Below are 22,053 nucleotides of genomic sequence, written 5' to 3' on the forward strand. Positions count from 1 at the left end.
CCGGGAAGAGGAGCTTCAGCTACAAACAAGCTTGAAAAATAGACTCATTTAATTTTTTTCGGGACAATTTTGCATTTCGGGGCTTCAATACAAGACGGACATTACATACGACAAGCATGGAGGTATTTGGATGTTTTTTGGTGTGTCTTTTTGTTTCGAAGACAGTTGGTATCCATTTGCAACCGTTATATGGACATGCACTGCTACGCCGAGACCCCCTGTAACTCAGAGAAGCCACAGAGGACTCTGAAACTTCTCCCAGCCCTTAGTCCACATGAGGGTGAGTAGATAATAATTGAAGTTTCAATTTTGGGTGAACTATCCCTTTAATGATCTGGGAGAGAAGATCAGGAACAGGATTCACAGATGGTAAGCATCATCCCATGCAGATAATAGTCAGCATCTATGGTGATTTGAACCTTTCTGTAATGATCAACTCATCTTCACTCAGTTTTGATGAGGAAGCCCTGAGATGATTGGAGATGTTCTTCTCATGTCCCTCAACCAACAACCTCAAGCTGGTACAGAGGAATTTTCCACTTTCTTTGCTCATCTGGGAGGTCTCTAGGTCACATGGTGGACAGCAGTGATGTCTGAGTCCACCTGAGGAAAGTAAAGGTGATCTCAACTTTAAGAACAAAGAACTTATGAATGATGATGGCTGCTCTTCAGGTCATTTGTTGGGACGGTGCTGTACCTGGATGCTCTTCCATCATCAGAGCATTAGACCACAGGGAATCAAGGAAAGGCTAAGAGCTCCTGTAGTTGTTGGAGAGCTGATACCTTGTACTGACAACTCAGGATTGGATTCCTGCCTGTGATCAAACATTTAAGGATAAAGCGCACCTCTTAACAGTGGCTCACTTGGACATGTGGAGGCCTTTCATCACCTCCATCGATGAATCCCCTGATGCCCCGGGTCCTGTCCTGCCTGCTGGCAAGAACAGAGCAAGACCACTCAGGTAACAACAAGAGTAAAAGCACCATTTGCTCTTAAAAAAAAAAAATCAAAAAGCTGTTCTCCAACATCCCACGACGTTTGTCAGGCTGTCAAAAAAACCCAGTCTGAATTGCAACCCTGGTTCAGTCCATGTCAAACAACTTGCCCACTTACTTGAGATAAATGGGAAAATGAAGCCCTGTAGGAGAGTTTACCGAAACAGCTGAATGCCCTCTCATTGTGATTGGCAGGAGATTTATAACTAATCTGACTGCGCATTAGTGGGCCTTTCTCCCTCATCAGTGTACGGATATTAAAAAGATTAAACTGAAGAACTGGGAGGGGGAGGCCTGTCAAGTCTCGGGGCCAAACAAGTGCACCCAGCACTCGCCTAATTTTGTCGTGTAGAAACTCTCATGTTTGGTCGTCCATGTGGCTTCTATCAGTCAATACACACTGAATAAGAAAGAGACATGCAGTGGCTGAGCCCATGTCTGATCGATATCCATTCATTCTGCCCATCAAGAACTTACACCTTCTTTTTGCCATTATAGATTAATGGATGAAAGTTTTAATTTATAAGGATGAATTGCATGAAACTTTAAAATGATCCTTGGTGTACTTCCCCATGGTCAGTGTCGAATTGCTATATAGTATACAAAAGAAAAGGCATGTATTCATTTCAAAATGTATCTCATGATACCATCCATCCATCCATCCATCCATCATCAATACCTTTTATCTCTGTTGGGTCAATAGCAGTAACCCTTTCTGTCTCATCTATTTTCATACACCTGTCTCACATAACAGTTTGAACCTGGGTGATGATGCTGATGGTGACTTGTCATTTTCTTCGGGTGTATGTTAAAGGTTTCAGCCTTGGTTTTGTTAAGTATTTGTAGGTGGGACATGGTCTGCAGTCGGTGTGTACCAATAAGGGGGTTGAATTCAGACTGATGAAAACATCCACATTAGAGGAGCAAGATTACAATTTAATCCAGATTTATTTTTTGTAAACCAGACTTGTTTAAATTAGTCCGGACTAGTCTTGTCCAGTTTCGGCTTGCTCTCAGGACTGAGAATTGCTTTTCTCGAATGTCATCAAATTCATAAGGAAAAGATTTTGGAGTGATTTTAGTTTAGTTTAATACCTTTATTTGTATCAGGGACAATGTACAAAATAACATTAGTCTCGAAATGAGAAGAGATGCCTTGTACCGGATTTAGCTTATTAGCTACTTTCCATCCGTAGTCCCTGGGCAGGTGATTGATTGATCAATCAATCAATCAATACGTTTATTTGTCCCCAAGGGGGCAATTTGCAGAAGCAGGAGCACACGAGACAAAATATTCAAAACACATGGGATAATAATTACAATAATGTATCAAAGTTAATGTAGAGATTTTTTGCTGTGAGTTTTTATGACAGTGAAAATATGCACTCCGAAACTGGATGGGAAGCTCTGTAGAGAAGAAAAAAAAAAAAGCAACCAAAACAGCGAAAAAGCAACTGGACTTGCAGTTCCCCTTTAAGTTCACTGGAGCTTTTTTCCTATTCATAGATTTTATTTCATTTTCAAACTTGTGCTCTTTCAGCCCCTGTGGACGCTGACTCAGGAAGCATCACTTGACATGATTTTCCCAACACTCCTCTCCCTCTGGAAAGACAACAGGCTTAACTGTGCTAAGACGGTGACATTGAGAGGTCGTCAGCAGCCTCTCCAGGTGGCGTCTGATTACTTTTCAGAGGCCTCTCGACGCAAATAAGCACTTTGTGGATCCACCGGTTCTTTAGCTCGATGCATCTACTTTGTTATTATATTTCTCATAAGTATGCGGAGTGTTTACAGCACTAACATAACAAAGTGCCCCCTTCCTCTGTAATTGGGATATTGTTGTTTATCTCAGAGTCACTCTCTGTGTGTTAACTCTGCTGCATGTTGATGGAGCTTTGCAAAAAAGAAAAAAAAAGTTATTCACTTGCTATGTATCATTCTAAAATACCTCACACACTCCATGCTTATCTCTAAACAGTATGAGGAGTTCAAGGAAATCAATAATAATGTGTCAATCCAGAGCGCTTGACTAAGATACAGTTGCAGCTTCTGAGATTTGATGTGGAGACTGGATCAGAGGATGTTCTTGACTACATATTGAAGTTCATACTGTATATAGATGTAGTCAGATTGTAAGGTGAGAAGGTGAGCAGTCTACTCAAACTCAAACAGACATTGTGAGCTGTGCATTAAAGCGGATAGACTGCTTTCTCATCAGCTTTCGGTTTGCTGGCAGACGGGGCAATCCATAGGATTCGCTCCACCTCTGGGCAGATATAGCTACAGATTCTAAACAAATAAACGACAGCTTTATGAAATATTATGTAAATGTGTATTCCTCCGGGTCCACCGCTACAGACTCTGCAATTACAGACTTCTTTAAATCTATAGAAATGCCAACTCTCAGCACTGATTCCAGGAATCTATTCCATACTGCTTTCACTGTAGAAGAAATTATTTCTGCTTTAAACTCCTTTCCTAATGGAAAAGCCCTTGCACTCAGCAGCTTCAGGACTGAAGTAAAAAAAAAAGTAGATGTAATAGCCATATTGCTGCTGTGGATGATCAGATGCTCCGTGAATAATGATGTATTACCTGAGTCCTTGCATGAGATGAATATTTGTCTTCAACTGAGGGAAAATGGAGAGGAATCTGATTTATCCTCCGATAAGTCTGCTGACAGTGACCGCAGGATAATTGCGAAGGTTTTAGATTATCGGCTCAAAAACATATTGGTTATATACGCCGTGATTGCACAGGATTTGTTCCTGATAAACTCATTTTCAAATGCTCGATGCCTGTTAAATGCTTTGAATTCAAAGCATTGAACTTTGCCGGATGCTCAGCAGGGTTTTGACCAGGGTGAACTGAAGTTTTTGTTTCCTTTAGCCTTTGTTCTGCAACTTATCACCTGAACACCTTCAGTGCCACCTTCAATGTTTGTATCCTTTCCCAGATTCTATTGATTCAATCGTGTCTCTGAGCTTTGCAGGTAGTTGTTTTGACCTCGTGGCTTGGTTTTGGCTCTTATATGTATTGTCAGCTATGAGACCAAGTCTGTGGGTCTTTCCAAACCATTGTCCTGAACTGACTAATCAAGATGATCAGGAGACGTAGGAGTTACCTCAGCTAAGTTTCATTTTTGGAAAGCTCATTAAATGGCAAACAAGCAGAACACACCATCTCATTTAGGGTGACCATATTTTGACGTCCAAAAAAGAGGACAGTCGACCTGAAGGGGGGGGTTTGCTGGCTTTCACAGACAGAGCCAGCCCAAGGCATGAGCAAACTAAGCACCTGCTTCGGGCACCATGGCCCCCAAGAGCAATAAACTTTCTGTGTGACTTCTGTCGATCCCTTGAGAAATCCTGCAGAAACCCTTAATTGTTGTGGTTGCACTTTAAGTTGTTGTTTCACATTGGTGTTGCAGTTTGTTTAAAACCAAAAAGAAATGATGACATGTTTACAGCAAATGCATTGGCTATTGGTTTATTTTGTTACTTTTAGTAGGCCCATATGACATTTAGTACTAGGCCTACAGTATATCACTTAGAATATTAAGTGTAAATCAACCCCAGGCTGCACTTTTAAAAAGTGGACATGTCCGGGTAAAAGAGGACGTTTGGTCACCCACCAATATACAGCATATAGGGAAATAAATAAACCAATATGGAAAATACAATAGAGAAAACAAGCATGAAAAAACATGTCACACATCTTCAGTCATAAAACAGGATCATATGTTCACATGGGAGACTGATAATCTAATTAGACCTTCTATTTCAATGTGATCACAGTACTGGTTCCCAGGAGACACCGCTCCATCCTGACGGCCATTTGTTCTACTGAGCACATATTCATAAGATGCTGTTTCCACATCTGCACTGACCCATGCCGTCACATCTGGAGCAGTTGTTTCTATCCAGTGTCTTAAAATAATTCAACAGACTGCAATCAAACCCATAACAACAGCAAATACACTCTTGGATAATGTTTGGTGTTTGAGACCAGTCCCCAAGTAAACATACTGTAACTTAGCTGGAATACCTTTCTCCAGAGTGGTTTGACCAAAACACACTCACTCACTGTAGGAAAGTTCCTCGATTATTGCAGCACAGGTTATTATTAATTTAACAACTTTATTATGTGGAGTCTCAGCGGTATCTATGTAATACTTTATGGTATGAGCTTCTTTCATGTATTTACAGCACCCAGTCAAAATGTTTAGACCATTCATCACATTCTGTTTCTTCTCTATGGTCACTCTAACCACATCATTTTCATATTAACAGAGTTATTACTAGAAAATGGAATGAATTATTCTGTTATTCTGTTCTTTTTATATAGTGTTATCAGCCAAATTGTAAGACTTGGATAAAATACAACTTCTTATCTGTAAATACCTACGAAAAAATTCATTTTCCCACCAGACCAAATCGCTCTATCAGTTTATTGCATGGCAGAGTCACCATCCTCAAGTCAATTACAACTGTGCTTAAACCACAGGGATGCCAGTGCTTCAATGTACAGTATCTTTTCCAATAAAGATTGTGGAGTTGCACCATTGTGATGCATATCTTAAATCACATTACATGAAGTTTAAACTCCTTATAAATTCTGGACCAGGCGTCTCTTGAATATAAAGGGACTGGGGTTTTTTAATACTGCAAGTGTAGTGAGACAAAACTTTGAGAGGATTGAATGATGAGCGGAGTTTCTTCTCAGTTTCCATTCAATCCGATTCACCCCAATATTTTTGCTATTTTGGCCATTTCAAAGGATGAATGATTCAATCTGTGTCCAGTAGGACAAATTCTCCTTTCTCCTTGTGGGCAAGTAACTTACTCAATTTAATCCTCAGCCTTTTCCCATTCAACGGAAAAAAAAAAAAAAACATTTACTGAGAAATTGCTTAAAAATACTAGATGGCATTATGATAGGGAACATCATGAGAATTTAATTGAATTCTGAAGCCACTACCATTTTTATAATACGATTTTCTCCTCATAATATAAGTTCAGTCTTCTCACACTTTTCAAGATATTCTCTAATCTTTTGTCGCAGCGGATGAAAATTTGACTTCATCATTTCCCCTGCATCCTGATAAAGTTTGATGCTGAGTTCTCTTACTCCCACTAAAAGTTGAACTTACCATATCTACCATAAAAGAGAGGAAGACTATGCTGGGCTATTGCCTCAGAATTACAACAGTCACTGTTGAATTATGGCTAAAAAGTATTTTGTGAATCTGACTAATGACCTTTGACCACCAAAGCTCATCAGGTCACTCATGAGTCCAAATAAATGAATAGATAGGCCAAATCTGAAGAAGTTCCCTCAAGTTGTCAGTAACTGGGTTTCCATCCAAATGTATCGAATTTAAGAGCGGATTTTGTGAAAATGCGAATTTATGCCCGTTTCCATTCGTTATTGTTTTGCGATTATTGGGAGAGGAGGAGTGCACCGTGAGATTACGTCATAAGAGAGCATGAATGTATCCATGACAACAGTTGACACTCAGCTGACACTCAACATCATGGACAATTTACGTACTTTCCGGACTATACTGTAGACGCACCTGTATAAGCCGCACCAGCTAAATTTTAAAAGAAAATACACAAGAGGCCACACTTGAATATAAGCTGCAGGTTTTCATGTTGTAACATGAGATATTTACACAGAAAGACAATAGGGAACTGTGCAAGTCCACTCGCTTTTCTGCTGTTTGGGTTATGCTCCTCTCGCCCATGTGCATCTGTTGACCACAAAGCCGGCGAAAAATCAATAAATGGAGCGGTGGATAACGTTACATAACATATACAATGTTACGGCGTGTGTTTGTGTAGTCTTAACCGTCATAAACAAAAGATTACGGTTACGGAGCGCGTTTGTGTTGCAGTGTGCAGAGACGGGGGGCGACCGCCATTCCGAAGGACCGCCATTCCGACGGTCTGCCAGTCCGAAAATTCCCGAAGGTCCGTCATTTCGAACTTCCCGAGGGGCCGCCGTTCCGAATGTGTTTTATTTTGAAAATTGACCGGATTCTCTCGTGGTTTGACTTCCTGCCCGGCTTGACACGACGCGCCGCGGGGACAGCGCCCGACCGGCCCCTCCCCCTCCGCCTCCAAAGTTTCACCCAGGTGCGAGTCTGATGCATTACATCCATGGTCTGATGCAGCCGCGGCACTCCTGCTGAAAATAAATGTCCTTGCTCTGTGCTTTGGTTAGGTTTAGGCAATGTAGAAAGGAGTTGGTTAAGTTTAGTAAAAAGGTTAGGTAGAGGCCAATAAAATCACAGTTAATATGTATCTCCCCCGGGAGTCGAACCCTGATCCACTACGCTACCACCGCAAGTAGGCTTATTTACTCCGTGCCGTAAACCATTCAAGATTTTTTCAGGTTCGGAACTGCACCCTTTCTTTCAGGTTCGGAACTGCACCCTTTCTTTCAGGTTCGTAATGGCACCCTTTTCCCATAAATAATTAAGGGTCGGCATTCCGACAAATTAAAGTAAACGTTCGGAGTGGCGGCCCTTCGGAATGGCACCCTGGAACCTGCAGAGACTAGAGCTGGGAGACCGCGTCGTTCTCCATTTGTTTGAACGTCGCTGGGTGAAGTCCAGCAGCACTTCACCCACAAACTCTGGCTTAATTTGCATAATCTGTTTCCATAACAAAAAGTCACATTTTCATTTTATCGATACGCTGACAAATCCACCCCCCCAAAGCGAAAAAACGTTTATGCGCATTTACTGCCTTTTTTCGAATTTCTGGCGTTTCCATCCAAGTATTTATTCGCAATTTTTGAAAATGCGAATAAAAAAAGGTGGATGGAAACGCAACTATTGTGATATTGTGTTCACATGAATGAGATGGACCTGAAACCATATGTAACCCCAACCTAGCTGTCAATGGCAAGATAAAAAGGCGGAGAAAACATCACAGCTGGTTTCATTTTCCTTTCTTCAAAGGCCTCAGAGTGTCCAGGGACAAGGTGCTTTAGAAGATACGATCACAGCAGTCTGTGATGTGCTGTGATCAATTGTACCGGAAGTGTCTACATGTAAACACTGTATGTACATGCACATGGGGATTTTTACATAGAGGCTTTCTGTTTGACATGTTTCTGTGCAAGCAAAAGGATTCCCATGAAATGTCTTTGCTTCATATGAGTGGTGGGTGAATGGGAAGGTTGGTCTGAGTATGAAACATAAAGCGTGGTCGATGATGTAATACAGTTCCTCAAGATCTTTATGTGGTACATTTTAATGAATATGGAAATAAACATAAACACAGTGAATAAATTAATTAATAATAAATAATCACACAAAAAAGCTGCTGATAGTCAGTGTCAATCTCTCATGCATGAGCAGCCCATTATAATTAATTAGATACTGATTCTGCACTAAAATGCAAATCAAAAAAAGTCCTAGAGACCCTGAACGTGTCTGTCAAAATCTGAAAGGAAATTGAATGCATTTCCTTAAAAAAAATGCAAAAATCTGGGTTTTCCATACATGCTGAATGGAGTGTTGTTATAGCAACACACCTGTTACCATGTGCTTCAGACAAAGGTCACGGCGTGAATGCCTCTCAGCAGAACAGCACACCCAGTTCTTATTTGCTCTGCCGCTGAGCGCTAAGTGGGATGTGCCTATGCTAAACACGACATGATGACAGCATTAGCATGTGTCAGCCTATTCTGTCTATTTCCCTACCTCTGAACTCTCCGCGGATCTGGATGTGACAAAAGACTTGACATAAGCACAGCAGTTTGCAGCATCCAAGACATTTAATTATTTGCATAATGTTGCATTAATATTAAATGTCTGCTGGAAGCACGGGTGTCAGAGCGGCTGCCTCCTCTGTACCGTCTTCAGAGCTGCTCAGGCCTCCTCTTCTGTGTGTTGTAAATCTTTGACTTAAATGCATTGTGGCACTCAGACACTGTCAGACGCTATAAACAGTGAGGGGCAAGGGCTGAGAGATGTTATATCTGTTCCTCGTGCTGTCAGATGCACTTACATCCGGCTCGCAGCCCGTCGTCTGTCATCCTGATACTCCCTGGATGCTCAGCCGGGCCTCAGAGCTGTAAGTAAGCGCACAGTAAATGGCCAGACTGCAGCTACAGTCCCAAGTGGCCCTCTGGAAATGGACTGAGTGGCCACCTGTCAGATAGACTTAGAGTGGACTGGCTGTGCAGGGCCTTGACCGCCTCTCCACTGGAAATACAGACTTCTTGCAGTGAAGTGAGCAGAAATAGAATGAGGTACAGAGTGAAATATTTAGGCACCAAAAGACAGGGATGGTGCTTTGAAATATATCACCTTTACCCCTTTGTAGGGCATTCATTTAAATACTTGTAAATTCAAGTTTTTAACATTCTTTTTTTTACACTTACTTTTCGGCCTATTCTTTTTTCCCCACATCAAATCAAGGTCAATAAAGTAACTACAATTCTTCACCAATTGAAGTATGGCTGACCGATTAATCTTATTTTCAACGTCATCACGATGTCTACATGCACGATAAACACATCGCGAAAGGTTGCCTGAGATGCGATGAGTACAGTAGTTTTTTTTTACAGACGCTATGCCTTCACACTGATACACCTCATACCTGTAACTTAAAGCAGAAGTAAGCGATCCAGTCGTTTTGGCTACTTCTTGTCAGCCGATGGAGTTAGCAGCCCCCGCCCTCGTCATGGATCTATTGGTCCTCGTGGCTGCACACACAGCCCTTCATGCCGTTCTCTCTCCTCATTGGATAAAGCTTGTAGGATACAAGGAAGTATACAAGAAGTTTTCTCCTCGTCTTACAGCAGAGCAGAGTGACTGACAGACCTGTGTTTCAGACCAAACACTCTATATAAGTGATTGCCGTTGGAAGATATAACTATTTAAGACTTATATTAACACAAACATTCCGCTTACTTCTGCTTTAAGCCACATCGCTCGACCTCAAGGGATAGTTCAACATTTTGGCAAATTGGCCCATTGACATAATCCCTATAGTTTTAGGAGTTGTAGGTTTGTTACCTTTAATTGTCGATGCAAGCTATTTTTAGAACGGCGGAGCAGAGCCGTGAGTTAACTCATAGCTACGCTATGGAGGCTCATGGAATTTCATAAAGTTACGAGACAGAGTTGTTTTCGAGGCAAATGCGGAGACTCGTAACGCTCCGTTATTATCTCATAGCGTGGTGAATGTGCAGGTCACAACTTGTCCACGAGAGCATTTTGGAGGGAAACCAAGAAATCCCATTAGCCTCCGTAGCGTAGCTCTGAGCAGCTCGCGGTTCTGCTCCACCGTTCTAAAAATAGCTTGCACTGACAATTAAAGGTAACGAACCTACTCCTAAAACTATAGGGATTATGGCAATGGGCCAATTTGCCAAAATGTTGAACTATCCCCCGTAACGTAACAACAACAACAACGCCGGACTTCCGACGGGTCACTCGGGTACAGCGACTGAAACGTGTCTACGCAGCATCAATTGGCATATTTGACTGTGTGACTAGTCGACTTATAATGTTTGGAGTTTGTTTACAGCTCGCAACTTTCCCACTCTTCTTTTCTGTTTTTTGTGTATGTGTATGGCAGTGTTACAGTGCCACTACAGGCCTGGTGTATGCACTACAGCTTCTGGAGTCATTTTCAGAAAGACACAGGAACTGTGGAAAATATGCACACCTGAATATTTGCTTATTTATCGCAGGTCATATCGTCATCGCAATATTGAACAGTGTCATTGCACATTGGACATTTTGCTGATATCGTGCAGGCCTACTTTGAAGGTTTTTTTTTTTTCACAAATGGTGCGTGTACAGAATGTGTAAAATATTTGAACAACACAGATAAAGTTAAAGAGACGGAGTGCAGTGAACAGAAACAAAATAATCAAATCTACTCTATATCCAGTGTGACCATCCTTTGTCTTCGGTGCAAAGTGAGATGGGGCTTCTTCAAGTTTGCGTCCTCTGCTTGAACTGCACCCTTCCTGACAAAAACTTCTGAAGTCATTCTATCATTTTAGGGGTCACAGCCCTTTATGCTTTTTATGACATGGACCACCTTGGACCTCTGCTCCAGTTGTTCTATCAACCCCTGATACGTCTTGATCTTCTCATGTTGACTGATCAGCTAGTACTATATTCTTCTTTATCTTTTAATATTCTTGTGTTTGTCCTTCATGTTATGACATTGGGATGCTGTGTTGTAGTGTGTGGCTACTTGTGGTCAACCCACAAGTTTTCATATTTATATTTTTTCCTTTTTGTTTGCTGGTGTGACAATACAGTGTAGATTTTGGCCAACAGCGGATACCCAAGGAATTTTTCGGCCACTGTTTTTTTTTCAGCAGATTTGGCAATTCCTGGAGTTTGTTTCAGCTAATGAACACAATCTCCTCCATGGTGTGTGAGTCACATACTGGAGACTTGACTCCCACCAAGCCATCACGTTCCCTCCTCTTCCAAACAAAGGGGAAACAGTGGAATTAGAGCCAGAATTCAGCAGAAGAAATGTAAACAGCTCCTGCTCCCCTCAGTCATCCTGGCTAATATGTGCTAACACACACAGCTACAAGCCAATATTAATCCCATGAATCCCTATAAAAACAGAACTGCCTCCATGTACAAGCCTATTGGAGGTTTCATCTCCCACTTACCAGAAATTTTGACCACGGGTGCCCAATCTTTTGCATGCCACTGCAGCTCCATGTGCTCCATCATTGTTTTGATGTCTTCAGTATGAATTTACAATGTAAAAAAAGTGATACAGAAAAACCATTAAAGGGATAGTTCACCCAAAATTGAAATTTCACTCATTATCTACTCACCCTCATGTGGACTAAGGGCTGGGAGAAGTTTCAGAGTCCTCCGTGGCTTCTCTGAATTACAGGGGGTCTCGGCGTAGCAGTGCATGTCCATTATAACGGTTGCAAATGGATACCAACTGTCTTCGTAACAAAAAGACACACCAAAAAACATCCAAATACCTCCATGCTGCTCGTATGTCCGTCTTGTATTGAAGCCCCGAAATGCGAAATTGTCCCGAAAAAAATTAATACGTCTATATTTCAAGCTTGTTTTGTAGCGGAAGCTCCTCTTCCCGGTGAACAAACTGGGAAGAGGACAGACCCTGGTTAGTCCAAATTTGACGAATCGAGAAAATTTCGCATTTCGGGGCTTCAATACATGAGTGAAATTTCAATTTTTGGTGAACTATCCCTTTAAATGAGAAGTTGTGTCCAAACTTTTGACTGGTAGTGTTCATCCAGTGCAGAGCAAATGCAGCCACGGCACATATCAATACAACATTAAACACAGGCTTAAACTTGTATCTCATGGCTCTGTTAATTTCTCAAAGCTCTGCGTTGATTCCAGCTGTTGAACTCCAGCTAAAACCACATCATTAAGGCGACACGCTCACATCTGGACCCCCCCCAATTTGCATATCCTGCAGACAGCTGGGACGAGGATGCAAAAACATTCACTATAGGATGCCATATGCAAACATCTGGATCTGGATCTCCCCAACGCTACAACCAGGACTGCTGAGTGCTCTGTATTCAATACCCTGCAGACGCTCACTGAGAAACCCACCAGCCCACTTCCTCCAACTGACCATCTAATCCCGTGGATAATGGAGTCTCTCACCAGCAGGTCACACAGAGTGCTGGTCAATAACACCTTCTCTCTGACCTCCCACACTCTTGAACCGGCTCCTCACAGGATGGCGTCATCTCACCTCCCGCTCTCCATCCTTCGCTCCGATGACTGTCATCTGGCGGAGTGCGCTGCTGATGACACGGTTCTCCACCACAGCTCGGCTCTTCTTGTGTTTGTGCAGCGGTGTAATGTAATGTAAATTATCCATTAAGGACAGGGAACTCCGTGGTGATTGGTGGCTGCAGAAGGTCATCACTACTATCCACAGGAAACCCATAGAAGAAAACTGAAGCGTATAAATTCATGAGCACGCACTGTGATAACCTCCTCAACTTCTGGGGTCAACGAGGACAAGGACCTCGAAACTTTTTTTTTTTTTACTGCTCCTCCGCTGAGAACCTCATGACATTCTCCATCACCTGCTGGTTCCACTCCATCAGCCTCCTAAACACAATCTGCCCGCAGAGCGCCGTCACAGTCCAAAATTATTGGGCTCCCTGTCAGAGCCCTCCTCATCCTACGTGAGTGGTAAATGCTAAGGACAGCGGGCAGCATTCTTACAGGACCCCCACCCCACACACACACACACACATACTCTGTTTCCAGCAGTGGAGTGGCACCCCTCAGGATACTGGCTTCACTCACTGACCTGTAGGACACAAAGAGGAGAGGCAACCTTTGTCGCAACACGCATATACAGTACACACACACACACCTCCTCTGTTTCACATGCAGCGACACAGTGACTTTCACTTTGACTTTGCTGCTATTTGGACTTGGCTGCTTGTGTGCATGTATCATGTGCATGCATATCTACTGCCACTCTATCCACAAGTTTCCAAACGTCATCTATGGTCAAAACCGGAAGTCGGTTTTGCATTTCCGGTGGAATTGAAAATGTATGTTTCTATGGTTTTCAGTCGTTGTCATAGTTGCGGTAAACGCATGGATCTATTAACGCTGGGATGTCAATTTGTGTGATATCCATTGTTAAAAGCTGGTGTGATGATCCATGCGTTTTACAGATTTTCATTGAAGAAAAAAAAAATCCATGCATTTACCGCGACTACCGAAACCATGGAAACGTAAACATAAAATTCCACCGGAAGAGCAAACCGGCTTATGTTTTTGACGTTCGGAAAAAGGTGGATAGAAGGGAAATAAAGCAGTCCAACAGTCAATTAGAAAAATCTACAATTGAGTTTATATTCCAACAAAGGAGATAGAATTTGAATGCTGCACTTGTGAGCAATGGCTTTCTATGCATACAGCTGTACAGTATCTGTGATTCAAAATAATCAATCTATCCTTTAGCTCTACCACAGGTCCCTATAGGGTTGTAGGATCCTGATTTTAAGGCAACATATTATGGAAATATCACCTTTTGAAGGCTCTTTAACATATATTTAGGTGTTTGTCTTGCCTTTTGGCCCCTGAAATGTGAAAATTGACAAAAACGTCTGTAATGTGCAGGCTCCCTATAGGTTGAAATCCATATGGTTTTACGAGCTGTTCCCTCAGTTGTCTTCCAGTGATGTAACTAGGATTTAAAGTTGCATAACCCCACCCCTACCTGGTACCAGTAGAAGGGGTGGGGCAAGCAGTAGCTCATTTGCATTTAAAGGGACAGGCGCTGAAACCAGCCGTCCTGAACAGAGCTGTTTTGAGAGGATGAAAAGAGCTGTGATGTTTGATCCTTGGGGTATTTTGACCAAAGCATGTCACAGACATGTCTTTAAGACACCTATTTTAATTTGTGGAAAGGGGGCAGAATATGTCTCCTTTTAATATGCAATGAAAATCCTGAAGATTTCTCATTCTTTAAATGGTTGTGTGTTTGTTGTGGAGATTTTTAGGTCAACCCGTTGGAAGTCAAAAAACAAGACCGATGAAATATCAAGCGCATAGATTTAATCCTCTATAGAGAGACACAACACAGAAGCACACCACAGTCTAGTAGCTCAGGGTTGTGCCCGCTGACCAGTGGTTGCAGCCCCAGTACTGATAAGGATAAAGATAAGATACAGGCAATAAAGCAATGAGGATACAACATGTAGGGTAACATCTGTTGCTCAGATGTTACCCTACACACATTAACAATACTGTCATAAGTCACATGGTTATCTTTGGGCATCTGGTCATCCTCATTTTAAACAGAAGGTTTAACATACCAGGGTACAATATGTTACAATGATCATTCTAACAGACTTCCACAGAATAAGACCACATCAAAATTCCCACCACACCACATGTTAAAATTAAGAGGTCAATTTTAAAGGCTTTGGAAATATTTTTCAATATGGTGTTTTATTTGTAATGGAAAATACATTAAATCATTTTTTTTTAATTCTCTGATACGAATATTGCATCATTATATTTGAAAATTACACTTAACATTTGATAGACAATGTACCACAACATACCAGGCCAGTATTATCAGCAGCCTGTGAATATTTGCATCTTTTCATCAGCGTGTCCATGTGCTTGGCCCTGATCGTGGCGCTGTGTGTGTTTCTGTAGAGGTCTCCGAAGCAGAGAGCTGCAGTCCACGTCGGGGTTTGGTCTCTGCGGCGACAGACTGTAGTGGAGCAGGTGATTTATTCCACCTGTCAGCACAGCAGATGCTCCAGTAGGATGCTCCAATGTTGCAGCTCCAGCAGATGTCTCCTTTCGTGTACGGTGACTCACAGACCAAAGCCAGAAGGCTCAATGACAATTATATCCACTCCAATCAATACGGGCTCCGAACGAGGAAGAGCTCTGATATGCTTCCCCCTAGTTCTGCATGTCTGCTCGCACTTGAATCGTGTTCAAACATGAACTATATGACTTTTAATTGCACAGGAGTTTGAAGAAACGTGTACTATCACATCCTACAATCACTCAGTTCTAGTTAAAACGAGTCTGTGAAAAATCCTCAGTTGAATTCTGTGTGATTGACACATTTGAGATGAAATCATCATTTCCTGATTAGACAATCTAATTGGAAGTTGTCCTCTGTGCCATTCTGTCAATGTACAGAATCAGAATCAGATTGAATATACAGTACAGTATACCTCCATAGAATTATGGAGCTCCCATAATTCTACCCATGGGAGTGAGGTATTGTTCTGCTCCTGTCAGGGGATATGACAGACTTACACATTAGACACATAATGATGCATATCAAGCCAAAACATATAGGTTCAGTTTAAGTTTAAATGACAATGCATAGGTTAAATGCCAAAAGCAACAGTGTCTTGGTTTGTCTTTCATTACCTTCTAACTACACTCCCCTGTCTGGGACTGAACAAAACAGTGAAAAATGGGGATTTACCCCCCATTTTTATTCAGTTTCAAGGAGATAAAGTCCAGTGAGTAACATAAAATGAACCAAAAATGAGCAGTAAACTATAGAGATTAGGGAATGTGAGTGAATTCACAGCTTCTCTGTAGCAATAGTGAAGCCAATGAAGCCTTGAAAGTTGATGTAAAATTCCTACAGGTTGATGACTTACATTCTGATGCACTACAGGAGGATAATTGACTGTATACGACCTAGGATATTAGAAGAAAAGAGACACACAATAGTTTTTTTTTATACTAATCAAGCTGTAGGACTGATGGGAGGTATATTTTTTAGGAAATGAACATTGTATGAAAGATTGAGTTAAAGCAAGCTACAACAATGGAGCTTTATGGTCTAGAACAGTAATCATCAACTGGTGGTCCGCTGGCCCAATAACCTTCTTATTCCTGAAATAACATCAGAAACAAGTCATCAGGAGTAGCTTCAGATTCCACAACAGATTTGCTGAACAGGCGGGGCTGCGTATGTGATTTTCCTCTGATGAAGTTGATTATTTTCAGTGTTTTGTCCATGACCTCATGTTGAAGCCAGTGACACCCACTGGTATTGAGTCAAAATATTTATATCACTCCTGGTGGCTGACTGTGATACTGTAGGTGATAGGAACCGAACTGACAAAGGCTAACAATATATTGAGATTCTTGAGAAACAATAAACACCCCAAAATGATTAGGCCAAAATGTGAATTTTATTTATTTTATTTGAATGTCCGGCGCCCAAGTTGCCTGTTTAGAAAAATTCTGGCCCTTCGACAAATCTAGTTGGTGACCCCTGGTGACCCCTGGCCTAGAGGACTGAGACCTTTCCAGTCATATTCTATATCAGTACCATAGACTGTAAAAAGAATGGACGTAGCACCCGTGACGTCACCCATTGGTTTGGGGGAGTCTGTTTTGTGATCCTATACGGACATTTGAACTGCGCCATCTTGGATTTTAGTGGGAGTCTACTTTCCATATTTGGAGAGATGCGGGGGTCAGCCGGCTGAGAACCCGCCCACTGAACTCGAAGCAACCAATTAACAGCCGGTCACTGTCTGTGAACCTGTCACTCAACGTAACCACGCCCCCATTTATGTACGAATTTTAACAACTAAACAACACTAAAAGAGGTGGAACCTATCGGTAGAGACCAAAACAATAAAATGTACCAGGCTGTAAATATGTTTTTTTAAGCTGTAAAGTTGGTTATTTTAACATGGGGGTCAATGGAGAGTTGCTCACTTCTGGTCCCAGCCCCCAGTGGCCACCGGAGAACTGCAGCTTTTTGAACGCGGAAGTGGTATTCACTTGTAGAACCCACAACTCCCCCCTTGATCAATAGAATTAACATTGGGAGTATGACATAAAATAGTTCTGATTACAAAATTTCACCTCCAGTTGCTTTAGACTTATTACTGCCACTGCTTATATCATATAACCTTGATAACACACGCAGTGGAACACACACTGTCAAATGCCAGAGGAGTGAAATATGGCTAAAGACAGATACCACTTGGATCTTCCTCCACCAGTCGAGGCTCAGCGTGAGCTGCCAAATCGAGGGTGTGCACTGTCAGACCACTTGCTATTTTAGCAGGGCGTTCGCCACCATGCAGTTAATACACGGATCATTTCCCCTCAAATCTTTGTGCACTTTGCAGGGAGAGGAGAGATGCTTTAACAGTGGCACGCAGGGCAGAGACGGCAGATGGCTGAAAGTCTTGGTTTAAAGTTCAGAAGGGACGGAGCGGCGTGGCGGTCCTCTGATGACAGCATGTCTGCTCTGTGCGCCCAGATTATCTTCTAGTGTGTCAGTGTGTCTCTCGATGCTTTGGCTCCTTTCCATCCTTTTTTTCCATCTCTTATTACATGGAACCTTATGTCCGTCCAGCTGACTGACTTAAAACGTGGAACGATACAAATTTACAATTTTTGTAAAGCGACAGCAGCAGATGGACAAGAGTTACTGAAGTTTTCTATATGGACTTATCTCAGCAGAGGCCCCTCCAACTGGGTGTCTGTCCAAGTTTGCACAAACACAAGGTGCCCATGGAAGGGACTGACTATGCATAATGCGCACAGGTTTTTGGCAAAGTAGCTTTATTTGTATAGCACATTTCACACACAAGACAATTCAAAGCAATGAATAAAATATAAAACATAAAAAGGAACAGATTTGCAATAAAAGAGTAAAAAGAAAAGATAATGTTCAAATTAATCACTAAATGAGGTCCAATTTAAAATTCACCATTAAAAAGAGCAAATGGAATTAAAAATTGAGTTTAAATAAGATAGCAGTAATTACATAGCCGAGTAGGCGGTGTAAAAGAGGAGCATGTTTAACTTTTAACTACTTGTGGGGCCTCAACTGGGAACAACTAGACACATTGTAGAACCAGAAAAATTATCTAATAGCCATGTATCAGGGGTCATGTACACAAACATGATATGTATTTAGTGAGTGCTGTAGTGTAGTTGTTTTTGTTGCTGTTGTTGTTGTTGTTGGCTCGGCTCTGTGTTTGTCAGGACCACAAGGTGCTGGAGAGCTCCTTAGCAGCTCCCAGACTCAGGATCAGCACCTTGGAGAGCGCCACGGCAACACAGTGCTGTACAGCTGCATTACTGTCAGAGTGCACTGAGGAGAAAGGGATGAAGGTATAAGGGTGGGGTGGGTAAGAGTCTACAGGAGGATTCACCCATTATGTGAATGTAATTTTTGATTTTTATTTATTAATTATTTGGGTAACACTTTATTTGATGCCTATCTCTATATTATAACCACTTATGAGTTATAATGCAGTTATAGCACTGTATAACTATAGTTATAAACACTCATAAATGATCATAATGCTTTATAACAATAATCATAACACACTATAAAGCATTTTATTATGACTTATAAGGTCAGGTATTATAATAGGCTACGTTATAATTGTTAGTAACTCGCTGCCAATGCCCACATTGATAATGCATTATAAATATAGTTATAATGTGTTATAATTGGCTTATAGACGTAATTATAAACACTCATACATTATCATAAGGCTTTATAACAATAAACATAACAGATTATAGAGCATTTTAATATCAATGTAAAGGTTGATCTCAACCTTCACATTCACAGTGAGTGGAGTGGCAAAGGGTAGTAGCTCATTATCAAATTTCATCTTTATGATCTTTTCTTACCAGCCATTGTAGTATTATAACACTTGACCTTATAAGCCATTATAAAATGCTCTATAATGTGTTATGCTTATGTTATAAAGTCTTATGATAACTTATGAGTGTTTATAATGATAGTTATACACTTTTATAAGCCAATTATAACACACTATGATTATATTTATAATGCATTATAGATGTGGTCATTGTCTATGAGTTACTAACAATTATGACGTATTATAATACCTGACCGTATAAGTCAAGATAAAATGCTTTATAGTGTGTTATGATTATTGTTATAAAGCATTATGATAAGTATGGTTATGATGTGTTATAGAGCTGGGCATCAAATAAAGTGTTACCATTATTTGTTTTTGATAAATCTTTGTTTGTCTGCCTTTTCACACAGTAACCTGGGCTTTTAAGATGATAGTGCGTGTGGGACTCTGTTGACCCAGCACAGTGCACATATCAAACAGTTCAGTTAATAGATGGTTTGGTTGTTTTGAACATGAGTGCTCTGTGCTGGTTGTAAAACACCTGAGACACAGTGAAAGTAGAAGCATGCACGTCGTTATCTATTAATAGTGAGTAAGCTAGAAAGGATTCATTTATAGATAAGTCGAAACAGGGTTGTATGGGTCACATCATGCCTTCTTTCATCTGCAGTGAAATCTAAACAGTGAACTGGCTCTAGATGATAAGTCATAAAGTAAAGCAGGGTTCAGCAAAGGACAACAGATTCAACATGAGACATGTTGTGTGGTATATTTCGATGTTGATGCTGATGAAAAGATGACCACTCTGACACATCTTCTTTGTAAATGGTAAAAAAGAGTTTATTGCAAAAAAGATGTGTCGAAAAGCCGAATCTTCGAGATGTCTCTGGAGCCAAATATGAGACCTCTGTCTCTTTGCAAAAAGTCCTGACCTTATATATAGGTATATATATTCCTGAAACTCCACCTCTCTAAACAGAAGGATGTAGGTGACCAGGATGGTCATAAACTAAAACATATTAGGAGGTAGAAAATACACTACAGTTGAGTCAAGTTTTCATAGTGCAGCTGTATTTTTGGTATTTTTAATGGAAATAAAACTCCACAAATTGTGTTACTGTTTTATTCAAATAAAAATAAATAAATAAATGAACAGAATAAAATTATCAGTGGTTTAATTAAGTGCCTCAATCAGGGACAAAGAAAAAACTTTTTTTTTCTGTCTTTCACTAATAAACCTCCTGTTTGCTCCTCTTCTTCCACCTGTGCTGTGTAACATCCTGCTGCACAGATGGTCGAAGAAACTCAAGGTCTGTAAAATGTCACAGCACTCCCTGCAATAGTCATATGCCCATCATTTTGAGACATACTCCACACACACACACAATGGATGTAAGAAGCCTGACAGTGCTCCCTCTTCAAGACCTCCTCCAACTAGTACACCAGTAGTGGAGGGGATAAATGTTCCCAGCACATCCACCTCTGAGGAGCAGCAGCATCCTTCTGTGATTACCCATGATGCACCTGTTAGCCGTGAGTGCTATAGCCGTGGAGGGCGACCCATAGATGACCTTGGGACTGACCGGCCCAACCACAGAACGCTGCCAGCGTGCTCAGTGCAGGACGAAGCCTCCATTTGTCTTTGTCTTTGCTTGATATCGGCGCCGGCTGGAGGTCTGAGATACTGGACGTCAGTGTGTGTGAATGTGTGTGAATGTGTGTGTGTGTGAGTGAAAAAACGCTGAGGAGAGTTCAAGTGAGTTCAAGTGAGTCAATTAATGTCCATGCACACGCACACTCAGGGGAGTGGTCAAGGTGGTGAGATATTCAGATTTTCTAACGAGACCGTGAGTTAGTGATGTAATCATGTGCAACGCTGCATCCAGCAGCATGAGAGGATGTTCAGATCTGGATCTTATACTCTTGTTTATTACTCAGAGCTCATTATTTCTGTTGTCAGTTTAGGAACATCTGATTATTGATCTATTTATTTATTAGACTACACAACAAGAGCTGTTTTTAATCATACTCTATTACAAATACTGCTTTCTTTTTTTTTTACTGCTTTTGCTATTTATTATCTATTTCCTGTATTTTTTATTCCCTGCATTGTTGGACAAATAAAAGGTTATTTTATCTTATCTTATCTTATCTAAGATATATTCACACTTAATGATGGTTAAAATGTCAGAGCGAAGAGACAAACATACAGGCTGAAACATACATTCTGTTGTCAGTTTATTAGGAATTCATTTATTTAAACTGAGGCCTGCATCATGAAGTGAGCTCAACTTACCCGGGGTTACAGGACTCCCAACCTGTCCAGTTGAAAACTATGGCAATCTGGATAAGCGGTATCACGACACTGGTTATCAACTCATTAACTCAACCCAGGTTTGTCTTATTGTGAATCTGCACGTATAAAGGGCGGTATCCAAGGCAGCCGACCAATCACAATCATGAGTGCCAATGCGTCAGGGAAGTGAGGAGAGTGAACGGCGTATTAAAAGTATAAAAAAGGTATTTCTCCTGTAAGGACCAAAGGCTAAAGTACAAGGAAGAAAATATAAATCTAATGGAGAAATCCAACACTGTGGCTACCTCCAAGAGACGACAGATGGAATGGCAATGGATTGTGGATTGCGTAAATACGTAATGGCTCAAGTAGTAAATGTGCTGCATATGAATCATGTGTATGACAATTACAGTCTCTTTCCCTCCAGATTTAACCCCTCAGGAGTAAATAGGACTTGAGAGCAGATCAAAACCAAGCATGAAAACATCATTTCATCTGGTAATGATGAAATGAATAAAGTCTGTTCGGAACCTTTTAATTCCATAACATTACATGGGCTACAATAAAGTTGGAAGTTGATGCCACAAGCATATCAATAC

This window comes from Trachurus trachurus, assembly GCF_905171665.1.
Source record: "Trachurus trachurus genome assembly, chromosome: 23".
NCBI lineage: Eukaryota > Metazoa > Chordata > Actinopteri > Carangiformes > Carangidae > Trachurus > Trachurus trachurus.